Raw genomic sequence first — 14523 nt, 5'->3', positions numbered from 1 at the left:
GAAGGAATGGAGGGAGAGGAACAGAGTGAGAGACAGAAGAAACAGATCAATGCTGACTGGTGCATTTCTTTGGCCTGATGTTCCATGACTCAGAAGCCCAGAGCTAAAGAAACTAACATGTAAGATTTTCTCCAGGCATCTTGGTCTTCTCCAGCCTATTACAAATAGCAGCAGTGATGGGGGTAGCTGAGGAATTTTTCTGGCACCACCTGGGAATTTTTCTTTTGTTCCAAACAAGCTGCTTGTCGATATGCCTGTAGTAGTTAAGGATGAGTAAACAAAAGGGTGGTTCTACTCTCCCAACAAAAAGGATAAGGACTGACAGAAAATATGGTGAAGTTGTTTCAAAAGAAAAAAAAAATTATATGGAGTGCCATATCTCACAAATATTTAGACATGGACATAATCAGAATATTTGCATCTTTCAGAAATAAGGTCCACGTGAATTTCACCAGAATCAGTCTCCTTTTCATGGCTTCTTAACCATACCAGCAAAATAGCAGTAGTGCAAGGATGTGGAGTGGGAGACTTTGAGAGCTAGACACAGGCCTAGGTTGATTTAACACACTCAGTCATGATACAGATGTTCTTTTGAAGCATCATTTGAATGTGCTACGAATATAGAAAATACAGTCTCTCAAGAGAGTTTTTGCAGCATCTAAACTCGTTTTCATCTAAACTCAACTGTATCAGGGGAAAAAAAAAGGTGACACTCTGCTAAATGAAGGATCGTGGTATCTCTTCAGTGGTAGGAATGATCAAGGAATGGGAACTTACCTCTTGGAGATGCCGTCCGCTAGATGCACAGAGCAAGGCAGTTTTTTGTTGGCTCCCCTGGGCTGGTCAGTCACCATCTGAAATCCAAACCAAACAACCTGGAGAGAAAGATTCATGAGGTGTCAAATCAGATGTTTAATTTCCACAGAAAGTATAAGAGGGGAATATTTTAAAATCCTGTTTCACAGCCATAATTCACACTCTTTGTACTTGTATATTCCCACAGGTTTTCAGTCACATGAAGCAAATACGGAATTTAATGAGCTCTACATATAGAGGGAGACAAGAGCAGCCCCCCAAGGTGTCAGCCTTTAAATGATGTAGTGTATCTGGGGAGCAAATGGATAAGTCTAGGACCCCTTTGGCATTCTGTAGCCTGTGCATATTAAAGATGTCACGATGGTGTGACTTTTTACACTACTATTTACGTACACATGTACATATGCCCATTATGTGCTCGGAGTTTATGTACATAGTCATATTTAATCCTTAGAGCTACCCTGTGGGGAAGAAATATTACCCATATCTTGCAATGAGAAACATGAGAAGCACATGAATAGTGTGCAAAAGACAGAGCTGGGATTTGGTGCCTCCACTCACTTGCCCTTAAGGAGCCATCAGCAGATGGTCCCACCTCCTGCTCTCCTTAGACACTGTATTCTCTTCCTACTTTCCTGGTTGATCCTTCTATAGTTCTTTTTCTTTAATTGTCTTTTAAACACAGGTTGTTATGGGTTGAACTGTGTCTTCCTCCAAAATTCCTCCGTAGAATGTCTAACCCTCAGTACCTCAGAATGTGGCCTTATTTGGAGATCGGGCCTTTACAGAGATAACCAAGTTAAAGTGAGGATATCATGTAGGCCCTAATTCAAAAGGACTGAATTTGGTGTCACAGAAGAAAAGTGTACACAGACACAAACAGGGAGAATGTGAACATGACGTGAAGATGAAGGAAGAGATGAGGGTGATGCTTCCATAAGCCAAGGAAATTGCCGTAGACGCAAGGAGAGAGGCCTGGAACAGACAGTTGCTCATGACTCTCAGAAGTAACCAACTCTGTTGACACCTTGTTCCTAGACTTCTAGCCTCCAGAGGTGTGAGATAATAAACTTCTGGTGAGCCATCTAGTTTGTGGTACTTTGTCACAGCAGGCCTTACTTAAAGGCCTCTCATGGCAAAAATGAATGCCCACCTCCTCCTCAGGACTGCTTCACTCCTTCCTCTCATATGCCCCCCACACCCTCACCCCACAAAGTAACTAACTCATTATAGTTTCCTGGACACCTCACACCATGTTATGTCTTTTTCCTTAGTTATGGTATTTCCTCTCTCTGGAACACCTCTATCACTATTCCAGCTCAATAATCATCTCCTACAGGAAACCTTCCCTCATTTCCTCTTATGCCCACGGACAAAGAAGAGTTAATCATGCTTTCCTGCATGCTATAGCTGTTTCTTGTATCTGCTCTTATGGTTGTACTTACACCATGGTGTAGCCTCGGTATTATGTGCTTACCTGTCTGTGTCCCTTACTGGGCTGCTAGTCCCTAGAAGGCAGTGCCTACCTTATTCTTCTCTCTATATACCAGTACTAAGATGGTGCCAGTTTCAGGTCATCCTTGGAAGCCTTATAAAGGTTTCTCCAACTCCCCTCCCCAACTGCAATCAAGGGAACTTTAAATGAACACACAGTGAGAGGACACAGAATGATACCCTGATTACACAAGCAGACACGGCTGGTGAGAGAATGTGTCCTTCCAGGGGGGATGGAGAGGGAAAAGAAGCATCTATGAAAGCATGAAAAGGAGAAACAAGAAGTGGTGGGGCTGATCTAAGAAGTGTGTAGTAGGGGATCTTAGTTAACAGGCTTAAAATCTTTGCAGACACATGAGGAAAGCCATCTTAAGAGATGGTTGGTTCTGAATACCCTAGCTCTTTGCCATTAAATCTTGTTGCATCTCATTGCTCTTGATCTGCATTTATCCTCGCCAAATGATGTTCTCGTTCCTCCCTGACCCCCAGACAGATGAAGAATGTATTCTGCATGAATGCCATGTGTTTCCAGTCCTTCAGCAGAGATTGCTGGTGACGAGCAGGTAATGTGACTGTGGATTAAGTTTGGCTCCCAGGGAGTCTGACAAGGACAGAAGGCCTGCATCACACCAATGGGAGCCTTCCTCATCTGTCTGACAGATACACTTGTCAATATGAATGAATAAACCGGCATTCTGCAAGCTATCACAGTCCCTCCTGGGTTTTGGTTAGTGTGAGCTAGGCAATCTAATCAATCTTGGTTTGTATTTATTTGGTAAATAATAACATTCTCTGCCAAAACAGCAACACCCTACACACTGACTATTTAACAAGAAAAGTGTCACTTCTCACTCATGACCTCCTGTTGGCTGCAAGTTGGGGTGGGGGAGAACTCTTCCCCCACACAGTCACATAGACCTAGCTCTGAGGACACACTGAGATGTGTCTTCCCTATTAAGCTTGCAATTGTGGAAAGAAAGCAATTTTGTTTTTATGAAGAAGATGAAAGGAGCCTGAGAGACATATACGGGGCAAGACAAAAATGACTTGAGTATCATGATGTATAAGAGAGAAAATAAAAAGCACAGAGCAGAGAGCCTGTTGTAGAGCTCGATCCCAGGACCGTGAGATCATGACCTGAGCCGAAGACAGAGGCTTAACCCATTGAGCCACCCAGGCACCCCTAGAATACATATTCATAATCACTATGCTAAGCTGTCTATCACATTTGTTTTATATTTTCAAAACATTGGTCCTGGTTGATCTTGTACCCAAAAGGACATTTAACTGCTTGTCACATTTTTCCAAATGCAATAAATCTGAGATATCAGGTAAAGACTTCTCTACCGCACAAGGCAAAAATCCACAAGACCAAATTCCAGTGTCTATAGCTGGTGATAATTTGAAAACCAAGAACCCATAAAATGAGAAAAAGGGAGCTTTGAAAGAACTGCAGTCTCTGAGATTCTTACTAGCTCTGAAGACTTTGAAGAAGTATGCATTCTCTTCTTTCTCTGGACTCTCCTCCCAGCTCTCCAGTCTAGAGCTCTGGCACATGTGCTCACCTGCATCACATACTCATCGGCTACAAATCCACTCCGGATCCTCTGGACCACTGACAGGGTCATTTTGGAGTATGATGCTCAATTGTAAGGTGTCGTTCTACAGCAAAGTACAACCTTTTTGAATAATTATTTCATGTTTTACAGATGATTATAAGTTCTATATCTGAAATCACACCACTCTTTCCCGTTTGCATTGCCTTTCTTAAAGAGGAGAGAAAGGAGAATTCCCACAGTGAGGCAGGAATTGCACAAATCCCACAGCCCATCTCTGCCACGGGTCAGTGAGCAACCTTTACTGCTACGTTCTTCATAGGCCCAAGAATTAAATTATCTTTCTGCTAAAACATAATTAGGCTTAATCTCCTCACCAAGAATGTGGACTCTGATCAGAGTGCCAGTTTACTGGGCCTCTTGTGAACACTTTTCATTTTTGTATTTGCTCCTTAGACATGAAAACTGAGGATTAACTGATTCCATTAGCTTTTTCCAAAAATCTATGTTTCATGAAACTATCTAGGTCCATAGCAAAAACTTCTTGGATGAAATAAACTCAGGAAACTCTCTATTTTCTTTTTCCTTTGAAATTTCACAATATACATCATCTTAATAAGGCTCCAGAAACAAAAAAAGAAACCTGATTAATTTTACATAAACTGCTGTTCTCCAAACTAAAATTTGATCAAGAAACCTTTAAGTTTTTCACTATGTATATTATCATACCACAGAGCTAGTGTCCTGTTGAGTGTTGAGAAATCTTGTTATTATTTTCTGAAAGAGACTCTCTTTGACGTGAAGAATTTCTCCATGGCCCTTGAAAAGAAGTCACCTTCTCATTGTATAGACCTGGAGACACAATTTGTACTTGCTTGGGGGGAGCTGTTAGGCAGGTAATGACCCAGCCCAGAGAAGAGAATGAGGAAACTGTACGTGAAGATTGGATGTCTCATGTGATCAACATGCGGAGAAGATATGGAAGCATCTCCCTACCTTTCCAACATCCAGAACTCCTACCACTCAAGAATTCAAGTCCAACTGGAGGAAGTAATAGAAGATATTCATATAAAGACCCTCCTTTACAACGTTTACCTTTTACTCAGTCCCTCTTTCCTCGAGGTAATTTATTACTGCTGTTACCAATGAAGATGTTACAAAGGATAAAACCCTTGGCTGCCACTTCTCACCCTGGAGCTGTGCAGCATCAAACAAAATGAAATTCTTCTGAAACCAACAGCTGGAGAAAACCCTGTCACCACAGTCACAGCGTCAAGCATAGCATGACACTTCTGTGTGTGTTTCCTCTTTACCTAAGAACTCCTTTGCCAGTGTGGGCCAAAATTTTTTTGCCGGCGCAGAGGATTAGCTGTACTATTGAAAAAATTGTAGAGATATTTGGCATGGGATTGTGATTAGAAAAATTTTTCCCCCAAGGACTCTGCACAAAGTATTTTTCTATGAAGGGCTGAAACAGAGTTACTTTTCCTCACATTGGTCATGGAAGAGAATTAGGATGTTAATTGCTGATGCAATTTATACTGCCATTTGATCCCGTAAGTGCTATACAGGACTGGGTTACTCATGGAAAATGCCTTCTGCCAGATCAAACACTCCCCAGGCCAAAGTCACAAGATTCTGACTTTATATGCTCTGCTCTGCTCTGCCTCCATTCATTTTACCTCTTGGAGTGTCATGAATTCCCTGAGCAAAGAGGTCATCCACCGTGCACTCTAATCTCTTGCCACGAGAATTCATGTCATTTAGGTTTGGGCAAGAACTTTCCTGAAGAACATCTCCCAAATGCAGTCAAACCAGTGCCTTGTATCCTTTTCCATTCCTGTACTATTCATTCATACCTTGGAACAAGACTGAAAGCTTACCCCTGAGCAGAGGAAGTTTGATACTTAATGGTATTTGCTGCATCTCCAATTATGGAAAGGGCTATGTGTGCATGCACACGTGTTTATTTGGTTCCTGTATCTAACAAACATCCTTCTTTGTGAAATGCCTTGTGGACTACTGATACTTAGATGTCATCTCAGATTTTAAATTTCTACAGGGTAGGATAGATGCCATTAGATCTAACAGGCGCTGGATCATGTTTCCCTGTGTTCCCTAGAACATTCATAGCCATGGATGTTAGTTTTATGATGAAAGGGCTCATTTTCAAATAAGTTTGAGGAACACTGTATTTTCAGCCCTTTTAAAGGGGCATAAAATTCTTTAATGCTGAAAACACCTGTCATACCTATAATAAAGAATCATGTTTAACTTTGACTCAGTGTGTTTCTAATTTATTTGTCTATAGAATTCAAAATTCTTGTAAAAATCCATAGGCCAAGCAAGACTTGCCAACAGTCAAAATCTTTGAGAAAGAGACACATAACTAGGTACCTGGGTGGTCTCCTTCCTTCCAATTTCCTTGCCCATATTCTCTGCTCTCCGCCATCACCAGCAGGATCTTTCTAACACATCCCTGTTCTTACTCCTCTGCTTATTAAGTCACAGGTTCATTGCTCTGATGGAGATACCAAATAGCAATGGCTCAAACAAAACAGAAATTCATTTTTCTTCCACATAAGTCTGTACATTAATACTCCGGGATTTGAATGGTTTCCCCAAAATGACAGACACCCAAGCACCTTCTATCTTATTCCTCTGCTGCATGCAGTGTGTTTTCCCATCCATGTGGCTCAAGATGTCTCATCTTTATGTCTACATTCCAGGCAATGGGAAGGAGAGAGGGGCAGGGAGGGAATTCCGCCTTTCAAGAACATCATCTGAAAGTCAAACTTGTAACTTCTGCTCATATCCCATTGTCCAGAACTTGATTGTTCAATCACACCTACGTGCAAGGGAGGCTGGAATATGTAAGTTTTCCTTAATCTGGTGAATACTGCTACACTACAAAGTTTCTATGGTATAAGAGAAAAAAAGAATATTCAAGAGTCTCTGCCACTTATTTGTCATCCAATTTCAGCCTTACAATGATTTTTTGAGGTAAGGATATTCATCCCAAGCTTACAAATGAGAAAACTAAAACCCAGAAGGCATAAATTGTGTTGTAAGAGAGATGAAAAGGCTAGAAACCATAAATAATTTGCATATATCACCACCACGTCAAGAACTACTAATTTTACCAAGGTAGCTTTGCCATAGTGGCATGGATTCTTACAGAAGAGACAAGACTCTAAAGTCAAAGACAAAGGGCTCTATGACTCATGGCACAGCAGGCAGCATAAGCTTCATGTTCCTTTGGTTCTTCTTGGCCTCCAAATCCTAGAGAGTGACAAGGAACAGTACAGGTAGACGCTGCACACACAGTAGTGGGCAGGCAACACAATCAAGGAGACTCCTGCTCAGGAAACACCAATCTTCTAAAGAGGCAGCAAGGAAACTTGACCAACCTCTGCGTTGGAAGGAAACGTGTTCTTTCATAATCTAGTAAGGAAACAAATCTCTCTATCCTAGAGGGAAAAACCGTCTCTAGCCTCCAAGGCCTTTGCTAGCTATGCAAACATCCTTGAAAGATACTTCAAGGTAGTTCAATCAAAGCCTCAACATTACTCATCATCAGGGAAATGCAAATCCAAACTACAGTAACTATTACCCCACACCTGTCAGAATGGCTAAAATCAAAACTACAAAAAACAAATTTTGGCGAGGATGTGGAGAGAAAGGAACCCTTGTGCACTGTTGGTGGGGATGCAAACTGGTACAGCCACTGTGGAAAACAGTAAGGAGTTACCTCAAAAAATTAAAAATAGTACTATCCTAGATCCAGGCACTACTGGGTATTTACCCAAATACAAAAACACTAATTCAAAGGGATATAGGCACCTCTATGTTTACTGCAGCAGTATTTACAATAGCCAAACTATGGAAGCAGCCTAAGTATCCATCGATAGATGAATGGCTAAGTAGATATATGTGTATATATATATATATATATATATATATATATACACACACACACACACATACATACATATGTGTATATATATAATATCTATATAATTGAACATATATATGTACATAAAATGTAATGTTATTTAGCTGTAAAAAAGAATGAAATTTTGCCATTTGCAACAACATAAATACAGCTAGAGAGAATAATGTTAAGCAAAATAAGTCACTCAGAGAAAGACAAATACCATACGATTTCACTCATATGTGGAATTTAAGAAACAAATGAGCCAACAAAAAAAGAGAGAGAGAGACAAACCAAGAAACAGACTCTTAACTATAGAGAACAAACTGATGGTTACCAGATGGGGTAACGAAATGGGTGAGGAGATAGGGGAAATAGGTGATAGGGATTAAAGAGTGTAATTATCATGATGAAAAAATAATAATAATAAAGCAAAGGTGGTCAGTTTCTCTGTTGACAAAGCATGAAGAAAATGAAAGACCCATGGAGAATTTTCTCCCAACTCACAGCTAGCCTTGTTATTTCAATTACAGCAAAGGCACTTCTTCAAAAGACCCCATGAAATACTGACCATGACTCCATCATGGCAATTCTCACTTTTTATCCTAGTTGTTTATACCATTGACTTGCCACACCAGAATGTCAAGTCCTTGAGGGCAGGCGCCATACTTTTACTTTTATATCCCTAGCACCAACACATTGTTTGAAATACAGAGCATTTTTTTTTCAGAGCATGTTTTGAATAAAGCTTTATGAATGCAGTATGTTAGAATGTGGTTGACTTAAGAGATAAAACAATTCAGCAAACAAATGTTATTGAATTCAGTTAAGGTTCCTCTTACATAGATCTCAGGATAGATGGCTTATTTTCATGATTCAGACCTCAAAAACCTGACCACTCTATTGAAAATATCACTCTAGATAAGTCTTCCAGCATTTATCAATATCCGATATTCTCCTGCTTGTCTCTTTACCATTTTATTATCTGGTTCTTCCTCCTGGGATATAAACACTAGGATTGCAGGCATTGACCTATCTAGTTCATTACTACACCCTTACAAAGCTAAAACACTATTGGGCCTATAATAGGAGTTTCATAAATAGTTTTAAATGAGTAAAAGAGTGAATAAATTTATCATTTACTAGATTCATACCACTTGCTAGGAATAAAATGCTTTACAGTGTCTTAGTGACCTATGAGGAACGTTGTTACTTTAGATGGCTGAAATACTTCTATACTAGAGTTAAGAGGCAGCTTGGCTTTTGTTAGGGCAATGAGCTTTCAATCCTCATTATAGGCCTTCCAAGGTCAGCTTGGGCTGAGCCACACACATTGCCTTCCCCCAGTCTTGCTGGTTACTATGTCCTATGCCAGAAGGACACTTTCTGGCTTCCTCCCAGGGCATCTACTGGCTCCAAGAGTGGCCATCTCAACTCTAGGCAGTAGTCCCAGAGACCTTCCTGATTATTCTGAGTCCCACAGATCCAAAGAAAATAGGTTCCTGCCACCGGCATTAGCCTCTCAGTGACCTTCTGCAGCAATCTTGTCCATGCCTCTTCCCTAGAGATCCTATGAGAAACCCTGTTGAGTGTGCCAGCAAACTTTTCCCAAAACAAAGTGGCCACTTTGTTTCATGAGGATGTATCGATACTCATTTTGTTCATTACTCACCCACTTCCAAAAAAATGAAGCAAAAAAAGGTCAATAATGAACCACCAAAAGAGTAAAAACCCTTGGTGAGGGAAAGATCATTATAACTTGTTTAAACACTGACAAATATTGATATCAACGGTGAATGTGGAGATGGGGCATGAGGGAAATGGCCAGAGGGAAATTACTGGTATATTTACTTTTTCAAATCACCATAGATTCTAAAGGAATTATGAGAGTAGAGCTTTGTATGGAAAATTAGATTAAAGGCCTCAAGATAGTAATAAACATCAAATATTTCCCCACTTTTATAGATGAAGAAATTACCTCAGAGTCATCAAATAATGTACCAGGAGTCACGGCAGAAGCAAAGGATAGAGCGTGGGTTCTCTGACCTGGTGTTGGTGGACTTTGCTGCCTCAGAGATTACTGAAGTGCTGACAAGGTACAGACTGGAAGCGCTAGAAGCAGCAAGTGTGAAGCCACATCCAAGTGGAGGCACGAGGAAGAACGCAGAGCCTGGCTGGTGGGGTATTTCTGGTGTATTTTAACAACAAATACAAGGTTGTATTCGAAACTGAATATACCCCAAACTGCCTGAATCATTGATATGTATGCTAATTTAATTTTTTAAAATAGAAAACTGTTCAGGCCCATTTTATTTTAAAATGGTGCCAGTGACAAGAATCATCCAAATTTCAGTCACAGACAATTCGCATCAGAGAATAAGGGCTTCTGGAAAAAAATCTCCAGGAAAAGATTCTTGCAATTCAGAAATACATTTCCTCCGAATGTTACCAAGAACTGGAATTAAAGGGGAGCATTTTTTTTTTTTTAAGAAATAGAATAAACCTGAGTAAAACCCTGAGTTAAATGACTTTTGAACAAAATTCAATGAACTCACTTTGCACTCATGTTTGCCTGTGTAATGAATCAAGAGTTCTTGATTTCAACATATAGGCGAAGAGTTCTCAGGGGTGGGCTTTATTACGGTACATTAACTGAAATTAATTTGCCATCATTCCCTACAGTTACTCTGTAGTCTTTTCCTAAAGATGTTCGAACACACACATGCGAACACCCACATATAAATCTTATACATTCCCCGGCCAGGGAAGAAGTACAAAAAACATTTATCCTCCTATCCCATCACTGAGAAGAGGACTAATGTGGTTTTGCAGGTAAGGAAGGCTCAAAAGATAAGAAGGAAAAGGGGCCTGGCGAGCAATGGAAAATGCATGCTCAGGGCCCATGTGAAAAGGTAATATCTACAGCTTTCAGATATTCGGTTCATCCCTGGGTTTTCCATTTGGGTGTTTTAAACTATTTATACACACACACACACACACACATATATATATACACTTGACTCAAAAGCTCAATATCCGAAGAGAGACACTAGTTCAATTTAAATAGAGCCTCAAAAATAGAGTCTCCTTTGCTTCTTCTATTTCTGATGGAATGTTGAGATTTGCATTCTCTTTTCCCATTCAATGACAGTCTGCCATCAAAAAGTTAGAGTCCACTCTAGCATTGTTGCTAGATATATACTGATAATGTCTTTTACAAACCAGGCAAAGCACAGAATGTGTGTTTGGCGGGGGTGGATTATTTTGTTTCAGCAAGAACCATCCTTTACCTGGTATGAAGTGGCAATGCTGGCTTCTGTTTCATAGGCAAAAAAAGTAATGATAGTTGGGCTGTGTGTACAGAGTTAGCCTTGATTATTCTCATCTGCCAAGCCAAGAAATTACCCCAAGCTTAATCTGGCCCAAATGATAGGACCTTGCTTAAAATCATGAAGAAAACAGTTATAAATTTATTTTCTAATTATCAGAAAATACTTGAGAAGGAGAAATGACTCCAGAGACATAAGTGGCTTAATGGAATAATTAAAATTATAATTAAATAAAACTAAGTCATCCCAAGCCTACTTAGCTCTATAATTCCCTCCAGGGTTATGGTGGCATTTGAGGGAAAAGGGAAGAAGAAATCACTTTTCAGGATTTTCCAATGTGAGAAAGACTTCCAGACTTTCAGAGCCAGAGAAAAGGCCAAGAAGAAATAAATCCCAAGGTAGATGAGGCTGACATTACATCCTTCCCTAGTCAGTCCTACTTTATCAGGATTAGCCATGTGTCCAAGGCAAAACTCTTCACCTTCAATTTTCTGATGTCCAAAACTTCTAGCACAATAACAACATGGATCACAGGGTTGTTATAAGGATTAAATAATACCATGTAAAAAGTACTATTGGTATATGTGGTACTTAGCATCACTATTAATATGAGTAATGCATCAAACAGGGAAGTAAAGACTATTCCAGAACAGCTGAAGATGATGATAGCAAATACATTAAGTTGGGTGTTAATAGTAGAAGAGTTTCTGTAGAGAGTTGAAAGTTAAAGTTGGAGAAGCCTCCATGTACACTGGGAAGGGAGAGAAGAGGTGAGGCCTCCAGCAGCTTCTTCTCTCTTCCGTTAAATGCAAACGCTAGATGAAAGAAGAAGTCTAGCGAGGAAAGAGGTGTCCATTCCACAGGCCACATAACCCACTAACCAGGCTTAGAAAGTGACCCAATGTCTCTGGTTGCATATCTTTTTGTTATTGTTTAAAAATCAACAGCTACCACACTTACTAGGATTATTACAATTACAATGAGAGACAAAACTAAGTGTGGACAAAGAAGCAGAGAAACCAGAGCCCTCATACTGTGCTGTGGGAGTGTAAAATGGTACAGTCTCTCTGCAAAACAGTTTGAGAATTCCTCAAAAAGTTAAGCACAGAGTTACCATATGACCCAGTAATTCTGCTCCCAGGTATATGCTCAAGAGAATCAAAAAATGACATGTACCCCAAAACTTGTACATGAATGTTCACAGAGGCATTATTCATAATAGCCCCAAAGTAGAAACAACCCAGATGTCCATCAACGAATGAATGGATATACAGAGTATTGTATACCCATCCAATGGTATATTATTCAGCCATAAAAAGAAATGAAGTATTCACATCAAAAACAGTATGCTAAGTAAAAGAAGCCAGACACAAAAGGCCACACTGTATCATTCAATTTACATGAAATGTTCATAATAGGCATATCCACAGAGACATAAAGTAGATCAGTGGTTGCTGGGGGGCTGGAGGAGAAGCGGGGGGTGTGGGGGAAGGCAACTGGCTGCTAATGAGGATGGGGTTTCTTTTTGAAGTTGACAACAATGGTCTGGAATTAGAGAGTGGTTATGGCTGTACAACTTTGTAACTATGTTAAAAACTAAACTGTATACTTAAAAGGTGAATTTATGTTATGCAGTTAGACTTCAATAAAGTTATATCTGAAAGAAAAATCAGTTGCTGATTTACCATGTTATACTACATTACGCTGAAAGCAAATGGAGGTGATGTTTTACAAAGGCTTTAGTGAGCCTGCATGAGTCACCTAACTCCTTGCTACTTCTGCATTTTCCTTGCCTGGAGGAAGAAAGAAACAACACCTGCCACCCACACTTGTGATAAGACCAGAGTATTTTTTTGAAAAGCCTGTGTTTTCCAGCAAAAGGTAACATGCAAATACAAGGCAACAAATACAGGCAACACTGAATACTGGGTAGCTTTAAATAGAGTCACAATGTGGGAACTAAATCTCAAACATATGGGCAGGTATTCATTTCTCACAGCCAGGGAGTGGCCCATGAGACTCACCTTGGCTCTAAGTGGATCACTGATGAGGGCAAAGCCTGAGACAGCCACTCCTCCACACATGCATATACATGCACGCACACATGAGTGCCATGCACACGTGCATACACACATGTATGCACGTGTGCACACACACAGACTGCTCTGAGATTCAAGCTCTAAGTTATTACTCTAGTCATTATGGTGATCTGAATATTCAATTCTGTTTTCAAAATAGATAAACTTGACAAAATTATTAACTCTGAGGACTCTTCTAGAAAATAACAGAACATTTTTCAACTGGCTGGGAAGGAAAATGATGCTTATGAGGTGCTGTTTGAATCATTTTGATGCAATCAAAAGAATCTCAATCCTCTTCTTTCTGATTTCTTTTAAAACAGCAGGCAGTGAGAATAAGATACTAAAATAAGGAAAGGGTACCTTATCATATTCTAGATAGTAAACACTGTTAGCTTAACCTTGTATAAAAGGGAGGGCAGTCTAGGCTTGAATCTTGAGTTCCAAAGAGCCATCACAGACCATAACTGCCTTTCCTTAATTCACCACAAATAAACACATTTCTAACAAAGGAATCCTCCTACTCCTTATTCATGATTATACAAATGGGTCTAGGATTCACGCAGTGCAAGACCCAAAGCAAGGAGATAGGACCATGGTGTATTCTCCCCACACGGCCTCCTTGTGCACCCCTCCCCCTCACTGCTACCCAGACACCATGGGACAGAGCACTGAGTAGAAGAACACAGGCTTGCTTCCTGCATCCCCTCGCTCATCCTCAGAGCCACCAGCTGAAAGAGAACTAAAGCTGGATGGCACGTTGGGCTGAAAGGCACTGGATCCAGTGACCCATTTCTTCATTCTAGTCCTTTCCGCCCTTTGAAAACCTAGAGAAGTAGAAACGACAGACAGGCCAAGACTGATGCAGAAATCTAAACATACAAGATGAAGTTGAAGATTGGTGTCTTTGGGGATATTTTATCTTCTTCATTCATTTCCCTTTTATCCTGCAGAACTTCCACCAACATTACCCCCTTAGAAACAACACAAAGGAAATATCCACTCTTCTTGATCTCTCTTTAATTGCTCTTCCTTAAGGAAATGGAAGGGATTATCAAGAGATAAGATCCTGCTGCCACGCTGGATACCTAAAAGCACATGGGGCTCCAGGTTTTACAAATGCTGAATACCTCGATTCAGTGATGATGGACATCCTCTGTGCTTGTAGTTCTCCTGTGTTAAGCAGATCAAGGACAGGGTTTATCTGTTGCTAAAAATAGAGCAAAAATTGGGGGTTGAAGGGCGTGAAGTGGGAAGGAAAAGATGCAGAAAAAGAGGTAGGGTAGAGCTGTCTCTGACTGGGTGACTTACATATT

General features: G+C 40.2%; 1 long non-coding RNA gene across 2 annotated transcripts in view; it reads right to left on the bottom strand.

Annotated features, from left to right (window-relative positions):
• The window catches only part of LOC116866143, a 193540-nt gene that overhangs the window by 11462 nt on the left and 167555 nt on the right, over window positions 1-14523 (bottom strand). For both annotated transcript variants that reach the window (XR_004382345.1, XR_004382346.1), the window contains exon 3: window positions 778-875. This is a non-coding gene — a long non-coding RNA (uncharacterized LOC116866143). The remainder of the gene's footprint in view (window positions 1-777; window positions 876-14523) is intronic.

Source organism: Lontra canadensis, unplaced genomic scaffold, assembly GCF_010015895.1.
Source record: "Lontra canadensis isolate GAN:19392208 unplaced genomic scaffold, GSC_riverotter_1.0 scaffold9, whole genome shotgun sequence".
NCBI classification, from domain to species: Eukaryota; Metazoa; Chordata; class Mammalia; order Carnivora; family Mustelidae; genus Lontra; species Lontra canadensis.
Note: the sequence above shows the minus strand (reverse complement) of the source record. Positions and strands in the feature narration are given on the sequence as shown.